General features: G+C 34.4%; 1 protein-coding gene across 1 annotated transcript in view; it reads right to left on the bottom strand.

Moving 5' to 3' along the window:
- Nucleotides 1-20,656, bottom strand: part of LOC137242148 (membrane alanyl aminopeptidase-like) — a 164,084-nt gene extending 143,428 nt beyond the window's left edge. The window contains exon 1 of the mRNA XM_067769527.1: nt 20,598-20,656. The gene's annotated coding sequence lies outside the window, so the exon portion shown is untranslated. The remainder of the gene's footprint in view (nt 1-20,597) is intronic.
- Between the last annotated feature and the right edge of the window lie 3,022 nt (nt 20,657-23,678).

Genomic DNA, 23,678 nt, shown 5'->3' with positions numbered 1-23,678 from the left:
GCCCCTTTTTTACGGCTAGAAGCTTCAAAATTCATCAAATTTTATCAAATAGTTACGTTTACGTCATATATTTTTGAAAGACGTGATTCGTAGTCGTAGTTTTTACATGCAGACCACAAAAAACGTGAAGCTTTGCATCCTCGCACAGATTACCTACCTATTTTTATACCTTTCATGAAAATGAAATGGTATATTAATTTCGTCACGAAACCGAAATTTGTAAGTCCTTAAAAGAAAATAGATAGACCCACCATTAAGTATACCGAAATAATCAGGTTGAAGAGCTGAGTTGATTTAGCCATGTCCGTCTGTCCGTCTGTCTGTTTGTATGCAAACTAGTCCCTCAATTTTTGAGATATCTTGATAAAATTTGGTGAGCGGGTGTATTTGGGTGTCCGATTAGACATTTGTCGGAACCGACCGGATCGGACCACTATAGTATATATCCTCCATACAACCGATTTTTCAGAAAAAGAGGATTTTTGTAATATCTTACCCAATTTAATAGATTGAAGTTTCAAACTTCACCATATACTTTCGTATATTGCACGTATTGGTGCCTGAATAAATTGATGAGATCGGTAGTATATATAGTATATATCCCTCACAACCGATTGTTCAGATAAGGAACTTTCGTAATTACTGCCCTATTTTAAGAGCTAGAGGCTTCAAATTTCAACGAATGCTTACGTATATAGCATATGTTGTTGTCTGAAAAAATCAAAAAGATCTGTGGTATATATAGTATATATGGTGGTATATATAGTATATATATATAATATATATATATATATTTTCGCAAATTTTAGCCCCATTTTAACAGCTAGAAGCTTCAAATTTCACAGAATACTTACGTATATAGCATATAGTGTTGTCTGAAAAAATCATAGAGATCGGTTGTATATATAGTATATATCTCATACAACCGATTGTTCAGATAAGAAACTTTTCGCAATTTCTACCCCATTTTAACAGCTATAAGCTTCAAATTTCACCGATTGCTTACGTATATAGCATGTATTGTTGTCTAAAAAAATCATAGAGATCGGTTGTATATATAGTATATATCTCATACAACCGATTGTTCAGATAAGAAACTTTTCGCAATTTCTACCCCATTTTAACAGCTAGAAGCTTCAAATTTCACAGAATACTTACGTATCTAGCATATATTGTTGTCTGAAAAAATCATAGAGATCGGTTGTATATATAGTATATATCTCATACAACCGATTGTTCAGATAAGAAACTTTTCGCAATTTCTACCCCATTTTAACAGCTATAAGCTTCAAATTTCACCGATTGCTTACGTATATAGCATGTATTGTTGTCTGAAAAAATCATAGAGATCGGTTGTATATATAGTATATATCTCATACAACCGATTGTTCAGATAAGAAACTTTTCGCAATTTCTACCCCATTTTAACAGCTATAAGCTTCAAATTTCACTGATTGCTTACGTATATAGCATATATTGTTGTCTGACAAAATCATAGAGATCGGTTGTATATATAGTATATATCTCATACAACCGATTGTTCAGATAAGAATCTTTTCGCAATTTCTACCCCATTTTAACAGCTATAAGCTTCAAATTTCACCGATTGCTTACGTATATAGCATATATTGATGTCTGAAAAAATCATTGAGATCGGTGGTATACATAGTATATATCTCATACAACCGATTGTTCAGATAAGAAACTTTGCGCAATTTCTGCCCCGTTTTAACAGCTAGAAGCTTCAAATTTCACAAAATGCTTGCGTATATAGCATATATTGTTGTCTGAAAAAATCATAGAGATCGGTGGTATATATATTATATATATGGTGGTATATATAGTATATATATATAGTATATATATATATATATATATATATATATATTTTCGCAAATTTTAGCCCCATTTTAACAGCTAGAAGCTTCAAATTTCACAGAATACTTACGTATATAGCATATATTGTTGTCTGAAAAAATCATAGAGATCGGTTGTATATATAGTATATATCTCATACAACCGATTGTTCAGATAAGAAACTTTTCGCAATTTCTACCCCATTTTAACAGCTATAAGCTTCAAATTTCACCGATTGCTTACGTATATAGTATGTATTGTTGTGTCAAAAAATCATAGAGATCGGTGATATATATAATATATATATGATGGTATATATAGTATATATGTATTTTTTTTGCGATTTCGGCCTCATTTTAACAGCTATAAGCTTCAAATTTCACCAAATGCCTACGTGTATAGCATATATTGATGTCTGAAAAAATCATTGAGATCGGTGGTATAAATAGTATATATCTCATACAACCGATTGGTCAGATAAGAAACTATTGCGCAATTTCTGCCCCGTTTTAACAGCTAGAAGCTTCAAATTTCACAAAATGCTTACGTATATAGCATATATTGTTTTCTGAAGAAATCATAGAGATCGGTGGTATATATATTATATACTTCATATAAACTGTGATTTTTGCCCCTTTTTTACGGCTAGAAGCTTCAAAATTCATCAAATTTCATCAAATAGTTACGTTTACGTCATATATTTTTGAAAGACGTGATTCATAGTCATAGTTTTTACATGCAGACCACAAAAAACGTGAAGCTTTGCATCCTCGCACAGATTACCTACCTATTTTTATACCTTTCATGAAAATGAAATGGTATATTAATTTCGTCACGAAACCGAAAATTGTAAGTCCTTAAAAGAAAGTTGATAGACCCACCATTAAGTATACCGAAATAATCAGGTTGAAGAGCTGAGTTGATTTAGCCATGTCCGTCTGTCCGTCTGTCTGTTTGTATGCAAACTAGTCCCTCAATTTTTGAGATATCTTGATAAAATTTGGTGAGCGGGTGTATTTGGGTGTCCGATTAGACATTTGTCGGAACCGACCGGATCGGACCACTATAGCATATATCCTCCATACAACCGATTTTTCAGAAAAAGAGGATTTTTGTAATATCTTACCCAATTTAACAGATTGAAGCTTTAAACTTCACCATATACTTTCGTATATTGCACGTATTGTTGCCTGAAAAAATTGATGAGATCGGTCGTATATATAGTATATATCCCCCACAACCGATTGTTCAGATAAGGAACTTTTCGTAATTACTGCCCTATTTTAAGAGCTAGAGGCTTCAAATTTCAACGAATGCTTAAGTATATAGCATATGTTGTTGTCTGAAAAAATCATAAAGATCGGTGGTATATATAGTATATATATGGTGGTATATATAGTATATATATATAGTATATATATATATATATATTTTCGCAAATTTTAGCCCCATTTTAACAGCTAGAAGCTTCAAATTTCACAGAATACTTACGTATATAGCATATATTGTTGTCTGAAAAAATCATAGAGATCGGTTGTATATATAGTATATATCTCATACAACCGATTGTTCAGATAAGAAACTTTTATCAATTTCTACCCCATTTTAACAGCTATAAGCTTCAAATTTCACCGATTGCTTACGCATATAGCATATATTGTTGTCTGAAAAAATCATGGAGATCGGTTGTATATATAGTATATATCTCATACAACCGATTGTTCAGATAAGAAACTTTTCGCAATTTTTACCCCATTTTAACAGCTATAAGCTTCAAATTTCACCGATTGCTTACGTATGTAGCATATATTGTTGTCTGAAAAAATCATAGAGATCGGTTGTATATATAGTATATATCTCATACAACCGATTGTTCAGATAAGAAACTTTTCGCAATTTCTACCCCATTTTAACAGCTATAAGCTTCAAATTTCACCGATTGCTTACGAATATAGTATGTTTTGTTGTGTCAAAAAATCATAGAGATCGGTGATATATATAATATATACATATATGATGGTATATATAGTATATATATATAGTATATATATTTTTTTTTGCAATTTCGGCCTCATTTTAACAGCTATAAGCTTCAAATTTCACCAAATGCTTACGTGTATAGCATATATTGATGTCTGAAAAAATCATTGAGATCGGTGTTATATATAGTATATATCTCATACAACCGGTTGTTCAGATAAGAAACTGCGCAATATCTGCCCCGATTTAACAGCTAGAAGCTTCAAATTTCACAAAATGCTTACGTATATAGCATATATTGTTGTCTGAAAAAATCATAGAGATCGGTGGTATATATATTATATACTTCATATAAACTGTCATTTTTGCCTCTTTTTTACGGCTAGAAGCTTCAAAATTCATCAAATAGTTACGTTTACGTCAAATGTTGTTGAAATACGTGATTCGTAGTCATAGTTTTTACATGCAGACCACAAAAAACCTGAAGCTTTGCATCCTCGCACAGATTAGCTACCTATTTTTATACCTTTCATGAAAATGAAATGGTATATTAACTTCGTCACGAAACCGAAAATTGTAAGTCCTTAAAAGAAAATAGATAGACCCACCATTAAGTATACCGAAATAATCAGGTTGAAGAGCTGAGTTGATTTAGCCATGTCCGTCTGTCCGTCTGTCCGTCTGTCTGTTTGTATGCAAACTAGTCCCTCAATTTTTGAGATATCTTGATAAAATTTGGTGAGCGGGTGTATTTGGGTGTCCGATTAGACATTTGTCGGAACCGAACCGGATCGGACCACTATAGCATATATCCACCATACAACCGATTTTTCAGAAAAAGAGGATTTTTGTAATATCTTACCCAATTTAACAGATTGAAGCTTCAAACTTCACCATATACTTTCGTATATTGCACATATTGTTGCCTGAAAAAATTGCTGAGATCGGTCGTATATATAGTATATATCCCCCACAACCGATTGTTCAGATAAGGAACTTTTCGTAATTACTGCCCTATTTTAAGAGCTAGAGGCTTCAAATTTCAACGAATGCTTACGTATATAGCATATGTTGTTGTCTGAAAAAATTATAAAGATCGGTGGTATATATAGTATATATATATAGTATATATATTTTAGCAAATTTTAGCCCCATTTTAACAGCTAGAAGCTTCAAATTTCACAGAATACTTACGTATATAGCATATATTGTTGTCTGAAATAATCATAGAGATCGGTTGTATATATAGTATATATCTCATACAACCGATTGTTCAGATAAGAAACTTTTCGCAATTTCTATCCCATTTTAACAGCTATAAGCTTCAAATTTCAGCGATTGCTTACGTATATAGCGTATATTGTTGTCTGAAAAAATCATAGAGATCGGTTGTATATATAGTATATATCTCATACAACGGATTGTTCAGATAAGAAACTTTTCGCAATTTCTACCCCATTTTAACAGCTATAAGCTTCAAATTTCACCGATTGCTTACGTATATAGTATGTATTGTTGTGTCAAAAAATCATAGAGATCGGTGATATATATAATATATATATGATGGTATATATAGTATATATATATAGTATATATATTTTTTTTGCAATTTCGGCCTCATTTTAACAGCTATAAGCTTCAAATTTCAGCAAATGCTTACGTATATAGTATGTATTGTTGTGTCAAAAAATCATAGAGATCGGTGATATATTGATGTCTGAAAAAATCATAGAGATCGGTTGTATATATAGTATATATCTCATACAACCGATTGTTCAGATAAGAAACTTTGCGCAATTTCTGCCCCGTTTTAACAGCTAGAAGCTTCAAATTTCACAAAATGCTTACTTATATAGCATATATTGTTGTTTGAAAAAATCATAGCGATCGGTGGTATATATATTATATACTTCATATAAACTGTCATTTTTGCCCCTTTTTTACGGCTAGAAGCTTCAAAATTCATCAAATTTCATCAAATAGTTACGTTTACGTCATATATTTTAGAAAGACGTGATTCGTAGTCATAGTTTTTACATGCAGACCACAAAAAACGTGAAGCTTTGCATCCTCGCACAGATTACCTACCGATTTTTTATTTTATATTTATCTTAAAAATCGTTTAGATATGTTCAAATTTCACCAAATGCTTACGTGTATAGTATATATTGTTGTCTGAGAAAATCAAAGATACCGGTGGTATATATAGTATATATCTCATAAACCGATTGTTCAGATAAGAAACTTTGCGCAATTTCTTCCCCATTTTAACAGCTAGAAGCTTCAAATTTCACAAAATGCTTACGTATATAGCATATATTGTTGTCTGAAAAAATCATAGAGATCGGTGGTATATATATTATATACCCCATATAAACTCTAATTTTTGCCCCCTTTTTACGGCTAGAAGCTTCAAAATTCATCAAATTTCATCAAATAGTTACGCTTACGTCATATATTTTTGAAAGACGTGATTCGTAGTCATAGTTTTTACACGCAGACCACAAAAAACGTGAAACTTTGCATCCTCCATACAACCGATTTTTCAGAAAAAGAGGATTTTTGTAATATCTTACTCAATTTAACAGATTGAAGCTTCAAACTTCACCATATACTTTCGTATATTGCACGTATTGTTGCCTGAAAAAATTGATGAGATCGGTCGTATATATAGTATATATCCCCCACAACCGATTGTTCAGATAAGGAACTTTTCGTAATTACTGCCCTATTGTAAGAGCTAGAGGCTTCAAATTTCAACGAATGCTTACGTATATAGCATATGTTGTTGTCTGAAAAAATCATAAAGATCGGTGGTATATATAGTATATATATATAGTATATATATATATATATATTTTCGCAAATTTTAGCCCCATTTTAACAGCTAGAAGCTTCAAATTTCACAGAATACTTACGTATATAGCATATATTGTTGTCTGGAGAAATCATAGAGATCGGTTGTATATATAGTATATATCTCATACAACCGATTGTTCAGATAAGAAACTTTTCGCAATTTCTACCCCATTTTAACAGCTATAAGCTTCAAATTTCACCGATTGCTTACGCATATAGCATATATTGTTGTCTGAAAAATCATAGAGATCGGTTGTATATATAGTATATATCTCATACAACCGATTGTTCAGATAAGAAACTTTGCGCAATTTCTGCCCCGTTTTAACAGCTAGAAGCTTCAAATTTCACAAAATGCTTACGTATATAGCATATATTGTTGTCTGAAAAAATCATAGAGATCGGTGGTATATATATTATATACTTCATATAAACTGTCATTTTTGCCCCTTTTTTACGGCTAGAAGCTTCAAAATTCATCAAATTTCATCAAATAGTTACGTTTACGTCATATATTTTTGAAAGATGTGATTCATAGTCATAGTTTTTACATGCAGACCACTAAAAACGTGAAGCTTTGCATCCTCGCACAGATTACTTACCTATTTTTATACCTTTCATGAAAATGAAATGGTATATTAATTTCGTCACGAAACCGAAAATTGTAAGTCCTTAAAAGAAAATTGATAGACCCGCCATTAAGTATACCGAAATAATCAGGTTGAAGAGCTGAGTTGATTTAGCCATGTCCGTCTGTCCGTCTGTCTGTTTGTATGCAAACTAGTCCCTCAATTTTTCAGATATCTTGATAAAATTTGGTGAGCGGGTGTATTTGCGTGTCCGATTAGACATTTGTCGGAACCGACCGGATCGGACCACTATAGCATATATCCTCCATACAACCGATTTTTCAGAAAAAGAGGATTTTTGTAATATCTTACCCAATTTAACAGATTGAAGCTTCAAACTTCACCATATACTTTCGTATATTGTACGTATTGTTGCCTGAAAAAATTGATGAGATCGGTTGTATATATAGTATATATCCCCCACAACCGATTGTTCAGATAAGGAACTTTTCGTAATTACTGCCCTATTTTAAGAGCTAGAGGCTTCAAATTTCAACGAATGCTTACGTATATAGCATATGTTGTTGTCTGAAAAAATCATAAAGATCGGTGGTATATATAGTATATATATGGTGGTATATATAGTATATATATATAGTATATATATATATTTTCGCAAATTTTAGCCCCATTTTAACAGCTAGAAGCTTCAAATTTCACAGAATACTTACGTATATAGCATATATTGTTGTCTGAAAAAATCATAGAGATCGGTTGTATATATAGTATATATCTCATACAACCGATTGTTCAGATAAGAAGCTTTTCGCAATTTTTACCCCATTTTAACAGCTATAAGCTTCAAATTTCACCGATGGCTTACGTATGTAGCATATATTGTTGTCTGAAAAAATCATAGAGATCGGTTGTATATATAGTATATATCTCATACAACCGATTGTTCAGATAAGAAACTTTTCGCAATTTCTACCCCATTTTAACAGCTATAAGCTTCAAATTTCACCGATTGCTTACGGATATAGCATATATTGTTGTCTGAAAAAGTCATAGAGATCGGTTGTATATATAGTATATATCTCATACAACCGATTGTTCAGATAAGAAACTTTTCACAATTTCTACCCCATTTTAACAGCTATAAGCTTCAAATTTCACCGATTGCTTACGTATATAGTATGTATTGTTGTGTCAAAAAATCATAGAGATCGGTGATATATATGATGGTATATATAGTATATATATACAGTATATATACATTTTTTTTACAATTTCGGCCCCATTTTAACAGCTAGAAGCTTCAAATTTCACCAAATGTTTACGCGTATAGCATATATTGATGTCTGAAAAAATCATTGAGATCGGTGGTATACATAGTATATATCTCATACAACCGATTGTTCAGATAAGAAACTTTGCGCAATTTCTGCCCCGTTTTAACAGCTAGAAGCTTCAAATTTCACAAAATGCTTACGTATATAACATATATTGTTGTCTGAAAAAATCACAGAGATCGGTTGTATATATAGTATATATCTCATACAACCGATTGTTCAGATAAGAAACTTTTCGCAATTTCTACCCAATTTTAACAGCTATAAGCTTCAAATTTAACCGATTGCTTACGTATATAGCATATATTGTTGTCTGAAAAAATCATAGAGATCGGTTGTATATAGTATATATCTCATACAACCGATTGTTCAGATAAGAAACTTTTCGCAATTTCTACCCCATTTTAACAGCTATAAACTTCAAATTTCACCGATTGCTTACGCATATAGCATATATTGTTGTCTGAAAAAATCATAGAGATTGGTTGTATATGATGAAAAACGATTTGTTTAAACGCAGTGAATGAATTTTTATTGACTGAAAAAAAAATCTTATTAATTTTGTACAAAAGTCATATAGAAAAAACATTGCTTACTAAGATGTAATTATAGTATTGTAACTCAAGTACGAAAGTGCAAAGTATATAAGTACATTTTTTTAACACCCTTCCTCAATACAATAATTATTTTAAATTCAATGATTGTACAAATTGTAAATGTTTTCCTTTTGACATATTTTTTGTGAAAATATCTGCTAACATAGAATCAGTCGAAAGATAGTTCAAACAAACATCGCCTTTCTTTATGATTCCTCTAATGAAATGATATCTGATATCTATGTGCTTGCTACGTGCGTGATGTACTGGATTCTTTGCTAGTTGCTGAGCGCTAAGATTATCATTCAAAATTGTTGTTGGTGTACTTTCTTCGCCACATCCCATTTCTATGATTAATCTCCTCAAATGAATCGCTTCTTTGACTGCTGATGATAGCGCCATATACTCCGCTTCCGTGCTACTAAGAGCTACGCTGTGCTGCTTTTCTGACTTCCATTAAATTGGGCCATTTGCTAAACAAAAAACATAACCCGTATATGACTTGCGATCAGACTGATCACCACCCCAGTCAGCATCCACATAACCTATCAAAGCCTTTCCAGTAGCTTCATAGGTTAACTTTTTGTCGATTGTTGTGGCCAAATATCTCAAAACATGTTTCACTCCTGCCATATGCTCAATATGTGGATTTGTACAACACTGTGCAAGTTTCGCAACTGAATGCAAAATATCAGGTCTTGTTGTAAGTCCTAGCCACATCAACGCACCCACCGAAGATTGATAAGTCTTTAAATCTACCTTCTTACATGTATCGTTATTACACACAACTTGATATCCAGCGTCAAGCGGTGTCGCTGCCGGTCTACAGCTCTCAATACCATGCTCTTTTAACAGTTCCTTTATATAATACGTCTGGCTTACCATTATATTACCACGCTCACCTTCACGTTGAATGTCCATTCCCAAAAACGAATTTATAGGACCACCGTCTACGCTTTTGAATCTCTCGGTAATATTTTTTTTAATATGTAATAAGTCTTTTTTCGTTTGACTTGCGATGATAATGTCATCTACATAAACCAAAATTAGATTCAAATTTTGATTTCCGTGTTGTCGATATAAACACGGCTCATTGTTGCAAGGAATAAAGCCGATCTCACGCAGAGTGGTGTCCAGTTTCGCATTCCACTCCCTTCCTGACTGTTTCAAACCGTATATGGCCTTATTCAGTTTCAACACATTACGAGGATTATCGCCAATTCGGCGGTCTCAATATAAAATTGGAAACTGTCATTAGCTGCCTCTTTTTGCATATTCTCATTAAATAGAACATCTCGACTCTCAATTACCTTCTGCGTTTTAGCATTATACAGTCTATACGCTTTAGATACCATGGAATAACCCACCATTAACAAATTCTCACCTTTAGCATCAAATTTTCCTTTACGGACTTTGTTCAAAGCAACAGCCTTTGAGCCAAATATGCGCAAATGACCAACATAAGGTTTTCTTCCGTTCCAAATTTCATACGGGGTTTTGTTACCAATAGCTTTTGATGGACACCTGTTTCTAATATATGCTGCAGTCGCAACTGCTTCCGCCCACAACTTCGAGCTGAGGCCAGCATGAACCAGCATTGAACGCGCCATTTCAACCAATGTGCGATTTGCACGTTCGGCGACACCATTTTGTTGCGGTGTATATGGAACCGACAACTCCCGACAAATACCGTGTTGCTGCAAATAATCTGTAAACTCTCCATTCACATATTCGCGGCCATTATCACTGCGTAACACCTTAATGTTACGTCCAGTTTGTCGTTCCACCTGTTTCTTGAAAACCTTGAACTTGTCAAAAACTTCTGACTTAGCCTTCAAAAAATATACAAATATCTGCCTTGAATTATCATCGATAAAAGTAAGGAAATATCTGGAGCCACCTAGTGAGCTTACATTGATAGGGCCGCATACGTCGCTATGAATCAGCTCCAACAACTCTGTAGCACGACTCTCAGAACTTGAGAATGGCAAAGTATGTATTTTGCTTACCATGCATGAGTCGCAATGAACTTTCTCGCTGCTTTTAATTGATGGCATTCCACGAACCATATCATGCTGAACTAACTGACTTAAACTTTGATAGTTTAAATGACCATATCTGTTATGCCATATTTCTCGCTCACCCGTAATGGTGAACAAACGCTCTGTTTCACTTGAGATCACAAACAAATTTTCTTGTCTCATAGCTTTGAGTATAACCGCATTTGCTGCATTCTTCAGAACTGCATGATCGGACGAAAAAATTGCTATCAAACCATGCTGAACCGCCTTACTCACCGATATGAAATTCGCCTTGAGCTTTGGTGAATAAAGAACATTTTTCAAAACTATCTCTCTTTGCTTGTAAAACAATTTCACTTCGCCTTTGCCCTGAGACTCTATATACGTATCCCCTGCTAGCATTATTTTCTCCTTATGATCTGTTAACTTAGAAAATAAGGTTTTGTTATTGCACATATGAGATGTAGCACCACTATCAAGATACCAGGATGTCTTATCAAGAGCTTTTGTTTCTGCAACACCAACCATAGAAAATGAGGATTGTTCCCCTTTCTTACCTTTCTCACATTTACTCGCATAGTGGCCTTTTTTGCCACACTTAAAGCATTTACCAGTAAATTGGGACTTTTCTTTCGCCGATTTCTGATGTTTCTTTGCTGCATTCCTAGCACCAAACGCCTGCTGACTATTTTCAGCTTGAATATCAGTATGTTGACCTCTTCTTTCCGCTTCTTCCAAAAGTTTAACCTTAAGCACGTTATACTTAGGAAGTTCATCGCGCGTTTCGATGGCAATTACAAAATTTTCGAACTCCCTTGGTAGACTAGCTAGCAAAATGATCGTTTGAAGCTCTTCTTGTAAGTCAATACCAGTTTCGGACAATTTCCCTGTAACCTCCGCAAAAGAATTCAAATAACTTGACATACCTTCGCCTTCCCGCATACGTAGGTTCAGCAACTTCTTATATAATGCCACCTTTTGTACTGGCCCTCTAGGTTTATACACATTCTGAAGCTGTTCCCACGCCTGTGCCGATGTCTTCGCTTCCTTTAAATGTAGCAACTGATTAGATTTCACGCTTAAAACAATTGTTGCCAATGCTTTCTCGTCCAGCAACTCCCACGCCGTTTTCTCATCAGCCGTCATTGAATCTTCTAATTTGGTCTGTCCATTGACCACTCTCCAAAAACCGCCATGTACCAAAACGCTGCGCATTTGAACGCACCAGGAGTCATAATTCGAGTCATCCAATTTGTCGATCGAATAAAGTGACGAAGCCATTATAAAAATTCGCGATTTTATTTGCAACCGTACATATAGAAAAACTAGCACAATTCAGTATGCGGGTCTGGGCCCATAACCTGATGAAAAACGATTTGTTTAAACGCAGTGAATGAATTTTTATTGACTGAAAAAAAAATCTTATTAATTTTGTACAAAAGTCATATAGAAAAAACATTGCTTACTAAGATGTAATTATAGTAGTGTAACTCAAGTACGAAAGTGCAAAGTATATAGGTACATTTTTTAACAGTATATATAGTATATATCTCATACAACCGATTGTTCAGATAAGAAACTTGTCGCAATTTCTACCCCATTTTAACAGCTATAAGCTTCAAAGTTCACCGATTGCTTACGTATATAGCATATATTGTTGTCTGAAAAAATCATAGAGATCGGTTGTATATATAGTATATATCTCATACAACCGATTGTTCAGATAAGAAACTTTTCGCAATTTCTACCCCATTTTAACAGCTATAAGCTTCAAATTTCACCGATTGCTTACGTATATAGCATATATTGTTGTCTGAAAAAATCATAGAGATCGGTTGTATATATAGTATATATCTCATACAACCGATTGTTCAGATAAGAAACTTTTAGCAAATTTCTACCCCATTTTAACAGCTATAAGCTTCAAAGTTCACCGATTGCTTACGTATATAGTATGTATTGTTGTGTCAAAAAATCATAGAGATCGGTGATATATATATATATATATGATGGTATATATAGTATATATATATAATATATATATATTTTTTTGCGATTTCGGCCTCATTTTAACAGCTATAAGCTTGAAATTTCACCAAATGCTTACGTGTATAGCATATATTGATGTCTGAAAAAATCATTGAGATCGGTGGTATACATAGTATATATCTCATACAACCGATTTTTCAGATAAGAAACTTTGCGCAATTTCTGCCCCGTTTTAACAGCTAGAAGCTTCAAATTTCACAAAATGCTTACGTATATAGCATATATTGTTGCCTGAAAAAATCATAGAGATCGGTTGTATATATAGTATATATCTCATACAACCGATTGTTCAGATAAGAAACTTTTCGCAATTTCTACCCCATTTTAACAGCTATAAGCTTCAAATTTCACCGATTGCTTACGTATATAGCATATATTTTTGTCTGAAAAAATCATAGAGATCGGTTGTATATAGTACATACCTCATACAACCGATTGTTCAGATAAGAAACTTTTCGCAATTTCTACCCCATTTTAACAGCTATAAGCTTCAAATTTCACCGATTGCTTACGTATATAGCATATATTGTTGTCTGAAAAAATCATAGAGATCGGTTGTATATATAGTATATATCTCATACAACCGATTGTTCAGATAAGAAACTTTTAGCAAATTTCTACCCCATTTTAACAGCTATAAGCTTCAAAGTTCACCGATTGCTTACGTATATAGTATGTATTGTTGTGTCAAAAAATCATAGAGATCGGTGATATATATATATATATATGATGGTATATATAGTATATATATATAATATATATATATTTTTTTGCGATTTCGGCCTCATTTTAACAGCTATAAGCTTGAAATTTCACCAAATGCTTACGTGTATAGCATATATTGATGTCTGAAAAAATCATTGAGATCGGTGGTATACATAGTATATATCTCATACAACCGATTTTTCAGATAAGAAACTTTGCGCAATTTCTGCCCCGTTTTAACAGCTAGAAGCTTCAAATTTCACAAAATGCTTACGTATATAGCATATATTGTTGCCTGAAAAAATCATAGAGATCGGTGGTATATATATTATATACTTCATATAAACTGTCATTTTTGCCCCTTTTTTACGGCTAGAAGCTTCAAAATTCATCAAATTTCATCAAATAGTTACGTTTACGTCATATATTTTTGAAAGACGTGATTCGTAGTCATAGTTTTTACATGCAGACCACAAAAAACGTGAAGCTTTGCATCCTCGCACAGATTACCTACCTATTTTTTATTTTATATTTATCTTAAAAATCGTTTAGATATGTTCAAATTTCACCAAATGCTTACGTGTATAGCATATATTGTTGTCTGAGAAAATCATAGATACCGGTGGTATATATAGTATATATCTCATAAACCGATTGTTCAGATAAGAAACTTTGCGCAATTTCTTCCCCATTTTAACAGCTAGAAGCTTCAAATTTCACAAAATTCTTACGTGTATAGCATATATTGTTGTCTGAAAAAATCATTGAGATCGGTGGTATATATAGTATATATCTCATACAACCGATTGTTCAGATAAGAAACTGTGCGCAATTTCTGCCCCTTTTTAGCAGCTAGACGCTTCAAATTTCACCATATGCTTACGTATACAGCATATATTGGTGGCTGAAAAAATCATAGAGGTCGGTGGTATATATATTATATACCCTATATAAACTCTAATTTTTGCCCCCTTTTTACGGCTAGAAGCTTCAAAATTCATCAAATTTCATCAAATAGTTACGTTTACGTCATATATTGTTGAAATACGTGATTCGTAGTCATAGTTTTTACACGCAGACCACAAAAAACCTGAAACTTTGCATCCTCACACAAAGTACCTACCTGTTTTTTATTTTATATTTATCTTTAAAATCGTTAAGGTATGTAGATCTGTTCACTATATATTTCTTATTTTATACATCCGATTATTCGGAGATTACGAGCGGGATAAGATTATTGTTCAGTCCCATTCATGAAAGGTATGAAGTCTTCGGCACAGGCGAAGACAGTCCCGTTTTTACTTGTTTATTTTATATTTATCTTAAAAATCGTTAAGGTATGTAGATCTGTTCACTATATATTTCTTATCTTATACATCCTATTATTCGGATGCTCAGCCCCATTCATGAAAGGTATGAAGTCTTCGGCACAGCCGAAGACAGTCCCGTTTTTACTTGTTTATTTTATATTTATCTTAAAAATCGTTTAGATATGTTCAAATTTCACCAAATGCTTACGTGTATAGCATATATTGTTGTCTGAGAAAATCATAGATACCGGTGGTATATATAGTATATATCCCATACAACCGATTGTTCAGATAAGAAACTTTGCGCAATTTCTTCCTCATTTTAACAGCTAGAAGCTTCAAATTTCACCAAATGCTTACGTGTATAGCATATATTGTTGTCTGAAAAAATCATTGAGATCGGTGGTATATATAGTATATATCTCATACAACCGATTGTTCAGTTAAGAAACTTTGCGCAATTTCTGCCCCTTTTTAACAGCTAAACGCTTCAAATTTCACCATATGCTTACGTATATAGCATATATTGTTGTCTGAAAAAATCATAGAGATCGGTGGTATATATATTATATACCCCATATAAACTCTAATTTTTGCCCCCTTTTTACGGCTAGAAGCTTCAAAATTCATCAAATTTCATCAAATAGTTACGTTTACGTCATATATTGTTGAAATACGTGATTCGTAGTCATAGTTTTTACACGCAGACCACAAAAAACCTGAAACTTTGCATCCTCACACAAAGTACCTACCTGTTTTTTATTTTATATTTATCTTAAAAATCGTTAAGGTATGTAGATCTGTTCACTATATATTTCTTATCTTATACATCCGATTATTCGGAGATTACGAACGGGATAAGATTATTGTTCAGCCCCATTCATGAAAGGTATGAAGTCTTCGGCACAGCCGAAGATAGTCCCGTTCTTACTTGTTTTAAATTAATATGTCGCTTTAGCAATTAAAATATGTAAATGATATTTTTTGGTGCGAACAGTATGTTAATGTGTCGTTTTAATATAAATTTCCATACCAAAAAAGACATTAAATTTTTGTAAAAATTACTTATATTTCCTCCCGATTAGCGACATTGGTAGTTGGCTGATTATTACCTTATTAAAAAATAATGAAAATTTTTACTCTAAGATCATGTGCAAAGCCTAAGATATTAGACTCACAAAGTGGTTTATCTCTCTTACGAGAGATGACTTAAGGCTAACGATGGGCAAACTAACTGGACAATGCCTTCTGGCGTCACATGCTTATAAGTTGGGCCTCATCAGTAACAACAGATGTAGGAAGTGCGAGCTGCAGGAACAAACGGCTGAGAACGTTCTGTGTTCGTGTCGCACGTTCGCCAGGTCAATACCCCAGCTTTTAGGGGCGGCAGAGTTGCCAGATTTCGAGGCAGCAGTAATAATAGGTCTTAGAAAGCTTGTAGTATTTGCCAAGAGGACATGGTTATTCTATAACGTCCTGGCACCTGATTGGGTTTCTTCGGATTGGTCTTCAGGCAAATCTCGGTACTACTAGACACATTCAGTCTATGAGAGTTTTTTATTGACCGGCCAGTTGAACCTAGCCTATAATTTAATTGGAAAGTAGTTAGAAATAGTCCTACATAATGGTTCAAGTCAATGTAAGGAGGCTTTGTTAAGAAATCTGCAAGTGGAAGAATAACTTCCCTTTTTATACGTAATTCCTTAATTTATTTCTTTTTTCTATTGTAAAATTTTGTCAGATGGAGCTACCAGACTTTATTGCAGCACCTACGAAATGTTGTCTAAGGGTGTATGACATGATTTTGAATTACAAAATTTGGACAGAAAATCCCGACCAAACATGAAAATTTTAAATTTGTTCCCTATTATTACAGAAAATATGTCTGGCTTGTGGCTTGTCGAGATTTTATTGTGGCTGAGTTTTGACCTTTCAACCAAATCTCTTTCTGAAAATTCTTCGGATTAGGTCTTGCCTAGGCTGAAAATCGGGATTTAAGATATTCTCGCAAAAGGTATGGCGGTGCTGCGCCGGTTGTGATGACCCGCTCCCACCATATTAGTAGACGCTGGTAATTACGTACACTAAGCCTCTTGTTACACACGGACTCTGCTCGGCAAAAAGTCGACATAATTTGCAGTGTCAATACCGAGACTAGAATTACAAGCTGCGGTTTTTAGCTTACGGTTGGCAGGCTCCAACACTGCTGCGATGAGTGTTACAATACACACGCGGTTCTGATGTTCGGACTCAAAAGCCGTTATAAAGTAGATACGCAGAGATATCTTAATATTGTAACGAATGTTAGCAGCACTAAGCGATGCTATCGTCTCTAAGCCGATGCTAAGCAGTGATGTGAATTCACATCCATAGATCAATCATTATGTATCTACATAAACGAAACAATAATTGCGTCTACACATATGTACCATGTACGTATAGGAGCATCGGAGAGCAATGCACAAACACATGCATATATCTGAGATACTCCTCCTATAAGTATGCAATGAGAAAAACTATAAAATTGTACTTACAGCTGAGAAGTTTGAGAGCTGCTGGACTAGTAGATTCTGGAAGCGCCTAGAAGATGCGAAGGTTGAAATCAAAGAGTATAAAAGGCGGCAATTGTAGAGGCGCTGGAATTCAGTTTGATTTGAGCTGTCAAGCAGTTTCGACTAAGACGCTATCTAGCGAGCAAGAGCAGTATTAGTTTGAATAGTAGAGTTTCATTTGAACTATCAATCAGTTCGGTTATTAAGCAAGCTATTCGTTGCACAGTTTGAAGCCGGAGTCATTGGTGCCGTATGTCGTATCGCTGTATCCGTATCCCTAACGTAATCACCTGTTTATCGTTACGACGGTAAACCAAAACCGAATTGGTTGGCTACGATACGGTTACGACCTTAGCGGCACCAATAATCGATTGCATTGATTCTCATAAGGTTGGTCGAATCAGCTGTTATAAGGGTACCGATACGGTTACCGATAAAGCACCAATGTCTCCAGCTTGAGTGTTATTGTGAAGTACTTTAAAAAGGCCATTTTGCATTATTACATATTGGAGTTATTTATTCAACAGTTTAGTGATTTGAACTTAGCAGTGGATTGCAAATAAGAGGAATTGCAAGTAAATTGGTTACAATATTTTCAAGCAATACAACATGCACCGCATACGTGAAATACTCGAAAGGTCAAACGCAACTCCTATCAGGTTCATCCTACCTGATCAGGCTGTAGCTTTAAATTTATGTTTTATAGTTTCTCAGTCCTCAATCAATAAGTGTGGCTAGTTTGTGATGACCTGGTTACGGCAGAACGCGCAGAGCAAAAATACGACAACGCTCTCCTTCGTGATGAAGCTGAAAGCAGCTATCAACAAAGTTGTGGTACCCCTCTGCGACTATAAGACCACTCAGAAGGCCAAAACGTTGCTTTTAAGAGACACTCAGCTGAGTGAGGAGACAGTAGCCAGTGTTGCCGCGAACTTACAAAAAAATTAAACGATTTCCAAGCAAAAGATCTATCAAATGCGTCAACTGAAAATTGATCAATTAATTTTTACTTTAAACATGAACAATATCAACTTATTTAAAGAATGCGTACTAATTTTAGTTAGATGTATTTATGTATATGTGACCCGGCTTGTGAAAAGGTGGCTTATGACTAAAAAAAAATTATGCAAAAGAAAAACTACTAAGAAACTGAAGAAATTCATTGTTTATCTTTAACAGCTGTTTCTTTTCATATATTGTTGACGCCGTACCAAAAGCTTGAGTGAGCAGGTTTTTGGTTTTGAGTTCTTGGGCCCATTTTTATTTATTTTATTTGGTATCGGCGGCCACCGTGGTGTGATGGTAGCGTGCTCCGCCTATCACACCGTATGCCCTGGGTTTAACTCCCGGGCAAAGCCACATCAAAATTTTAGAAATAAGATTTTTCAATTAGAAAAAACTTTTCTAAGCGGGGTCGCCCCTCGGCAGTGTTTGGCAAGCACTCCGGGTGTATTTCTGCCATGAAAAGCTCTCAGTGAAAACTCATCTGCCTTGCAGATGCCGTTCGGAGTCGGCATAAAACATGTAGGTCCCGTCCGGCCGATTTGTAGGGCAAATCAAGAGGAGCACGACGCAAATTGGAAGAGAAGCTCGGCCTTAGATCTCTTCGGAGGTTATCGCGGCTTACATTTATTTTTTTTTTTATTTGGTATCACAACGGACCTTAATGCTGTCCAAGTAATTTTCCCTTACTAGGGCAGCTTTCCCCTGACCTAACCTAACTGTCTTAATAGCGGGATTGTGGAATACTGTGAAGATTATTCAAAATTATTAATCTTTATTGCCCATACTAGATTTTTATAGCTTCATGTTTCTGCGCGACAATGAAACTTAAAAAAATGTCTGCATTTTGCCACAAATTAACACGTTCAGACTTTTTTATACATTTTTTTAATACAAATTCAATCAATATAAGAAAATGTTAGAATTAAGGAATTTTGACTCAGGCTCTTTTAAATTTTATCGTTTGATGCAAATAAAAGGCTTATTTCATTTATAACATTATACCTTTAAATATTTACATAGACACGCTATCTCACACTAGCCTGAGCCGAAAGTTTAGGGTAGGATAACGAAATCAGTCAGAGTGGCCAGTCTTTCAAGTAAACTTTACATTACGGTCTTAATAGGTAAATAGGGAAAATCATCACGAAGCCACTAAAAATTTAATTCCACAAAAGCACTATATTCCCTGTAAACATGTGCTCTCTAAAGTAAGACGATTGTGTCAGCACTATCAGAACGATGGTGGTAAGCCAATTACTTAACAGTGCTCCCCAGGCATACATGTAATTACACTGCAAAACAGCATATAAACCCTTCCGATCCCCCTAAATATATGGAGGTAGTAATATAATTTTGCATTAAATAACTTCTTCAACTTAAGTATGCTACGTAAATAAAGCTCAGCAAATATTGATCCTCTCTTTATAGTTTTGATCCTTTTTCCCTACGACATTTGGTCCAGAAAAGAGCATGTGTGGCGACTGTGGATAAAGTAGCGATTTGTTAAATGATGAAGAGTTCTTTCAGTTTTATAATTGCCTGAACCCTTTCGTGCCCTTTGTGATTATCGCTCTATTCAAATAGACTGTTCAAATTTCATTATCAATTTTAATGTATGTCTTTTTATAGCCACTATAAGTAATAAACGACCAAAAATAGATTAAAAGTATGAGTAAATATATTCACAGTGAATAAATTCAGAGCACGATTTATTAGAGACTTTTTCGAGCCAATTTATTTACCTTATAATTCAAGTAACGGCAATGCTTTAAGTCCGCATTGCACCTTCAAGTGGCTGAACATCGCGAACTGATGTTAAATTGGGCCATCATAGACATTTATATGTACTCAAGCAAACTCACGGCATATCTACCGTATTAAAATATCTCCATTGTTACAGATAAATATAGATATAATTAACCTTATCGCAGCCATATGATGGGTAATTAAAATAATTAAAAGAAATTATAAACACACGAACATAATGCATATTTTAACGTCATATCTTGGGCGATTTTCTACAAAAACGAAGTTATAAGTTTTATCTAAGAAGTTATACGTACGTAAGAAAATCAGCAACGGATTTTTTGTGGTCAACAGCTTCACACATTTTTCACACTTACCTGACGAAAAGTAGAACTTTCGATTCGGGGCTGATGAAAACAACTTTTTAATTTGATCCTACAAATTCGTGTTACCTAGAAACGCCTTACATGCGAATAAATTCAATTCAGAGAAAGACGTTCTTCAAACCAAATTTTCAGATAAGGCGTTTTTGAAATAAATCGCTTATAAAACATATGCTCGACGACTTTAAAATCGTGCAGCGTGGGTCAGGCAGGAGTACATATATGTATAGCCATGCATACATAAAACCGTTCGCGGAAACTTCAAGGGACCCAAAACCTACTCCCTCTTCTTTTTCAGTAGGTGGATGAAATGCCTTTCATTACAAAGAGTCAGTAAACTTCTGAGTTAAATGTATAGAGATTAGAAAGAAAAAAGGAAGGGGGACAAGGAGAGGGCAAGGGATGCCTCCGTTGTAACCCTCTATAAAGATCCTTGCTCAACTTTGGACTTTACACGTTATCCAACTCTATGAGGAACAAAAAATTTGCATGAATAACATTCTGGTTTGTATTCAATGAGTTCATCAGCGGGACGTCATGCATGTCGTAAGATGCTAATAAAATTCACAGACTCGAGGGTTCGAGAGGTCCAAAAAGTCGTTCCCACAGAAGTCGTAAAGTAAAGACCTTCTCGTATGAATTAGGCAAAGGTTGCGCTTATTGCTTTTAAATGTGTGACAACATTTATTTGAAGCAATTTTTAGTTTGTCCGTCCTGTTGTCACGTTGTTTAAATTTTTCCCAACATTATTAAATAAAGACCTTCTCTTAGCAGTAATTCACCATATCTGCTATTTTACAAATTGCATTATTATACTCAGTTGAGCAGAGCTCACAGAGTATATTAAGTTTGATTGGATAACGGTTGGTTGTACATATATAAAGGAATCGAGATAGATATAGACTTCCATATATCAAAATAATCAGGATCGAAAAAAAATTTGATTGAGCCATGTCCGTCCGTCCGTCCGTCCGTCCGTTAACACGATAACTTGAGTAAATTTTGAGGTATCTTGATGAAATTTGGTAAGTAGGTTCCTGAGCACTCATCTCAGATCGCTATTTAAAATGAACGATATCGGACTATAACCACGCCCACTTTTTCGATATCGAAAATTTCGAAAAACCGAAAAAGTTCGATAATTCTTTACAAAAGACACCTAAAAGACGAAACTTGGTAGATGAGTTGAACTTATGACGCAGAATAGAAAATTGGTAAAATTTTGGACAATGGGCGTGGCACCGCCCACTTTTAAAAGAAGGTAATTTAAAATTTTTGCAAGCTGTAATTTGGCAGTCGTTGAAGATATTATGATGAAGTTTGGCAGGAACGTTACTCCTATTACTATATGTACGCTTAATAAAAATTAGCAAAATCGGAGAAGGACCACGCCCACTTTAAAAAAAAAAAATTTTAAAGTAAAATTTTAACAAAAAATTTTATATCTTTACAGTATATAAGAAAATTATGTCAACATTTAACTCCAGTAATGATATGGTGCAACAAAATACAAAAATAAAAGAAAATTTCAAAATGGGCGTGGCTCCGCCCTTTTTCATTTAATTTGTCTAGGATACTTTTAACGCCATAAGTCGAACAAAAATTAACCAATCCTTTTGAAATTTGGTAGGGGCATAGATTTTATGACGTTAACTGTTTTCTGTGAAAACGGGCGAAATCGGTTGATGCCACGCCCAGTTTTTATACACAGTCGTCCGTCTGTCCTTCCGCATGGCCGTTAACACGATAACTTGAGCAAAAATCGACATATGTTTAATGAACTTAGTTCACGTGCTTACTTGAACTCACTTTATCTTGGTATGAAAAATGAACGAAATCAGACTATGACCACGCCCACTTTTTCGATATCGAAAATTACGAAAAATGAAAAAAATGCCATAATTCTATACCAAATACGAAAAAAGGGATGAAACATGGTAAGGTAATTGGATTGTTTTTTTGACGCGAAATATAACTTTAGAAAAAACTTCATAAAATGGTTGTGACACCTACCATATTAAGTAGAAGCAAATGAAAAGTTCTGCAGGGCGAAATAAAAGACCCTTAAAATCTTGGCAGGTATTACATATATAAATAAATTAGCGGTATCCAACAGATGATGTTCTGGGTCACCCTGGTCCACATTTTGGTCGATATCTGGAAAACGCCTTCACACCACTCCCTTTTAAAAATCTCGTTAATACCTTTAATTTGATACCCATATCGTTTAAACTCATTCTAGAGTCACCCCTGGTCCACCTTTATGGCGATATCTCGAAAAGGCGTCCCCTATAAAACTAAGCCCCACGCCCTTTTAAAATACTCATTAACACCTTTCATTTTATACCCATATCGTACAAACATATTCTAAAGTCACCTCTGGTCCACCTTTATGGCGATATCTCGAAAAGGCGAACACCTATAGAACGAAGGCCCACTCCCTTTTAAAAATACACATTAGCACCTTTCATTTGATACCCATATCGTACAAACAAAGTCTAGAGTCACCCCTGGTCCACCTTTATTGCGATACCTCGAAAAGGCGTCCACCTATAGAACTAAGGCCCACTCCCTTTTAAAATACTCATTAACTCCTTTCGTTTGGTACCCATATTGCACAAACGAATTCTAGAGTCACCCCTGGCGATATCTCGAAACGGCGTCCACCTATGGAACTAAGGATTACTCCCTTTT

This window comes from Eurosta solidaginis, chromosome 1 (assembly GCF_040869045.1).
Source record: "Eurosta solidaginis isolate ZX-2024a chromosome 1, ASM4086904v1, whole genome shotgun sequence".
Lineage (NCBI taxonomy): Eukaryota > Metazoa > Arthropoda > Insecta > Diptera > Tephritidae > Eurosta > Eurosta solidaginis.
This window is presented reverse-complemented; position numbering and strand designations above follow the sequence as displayed.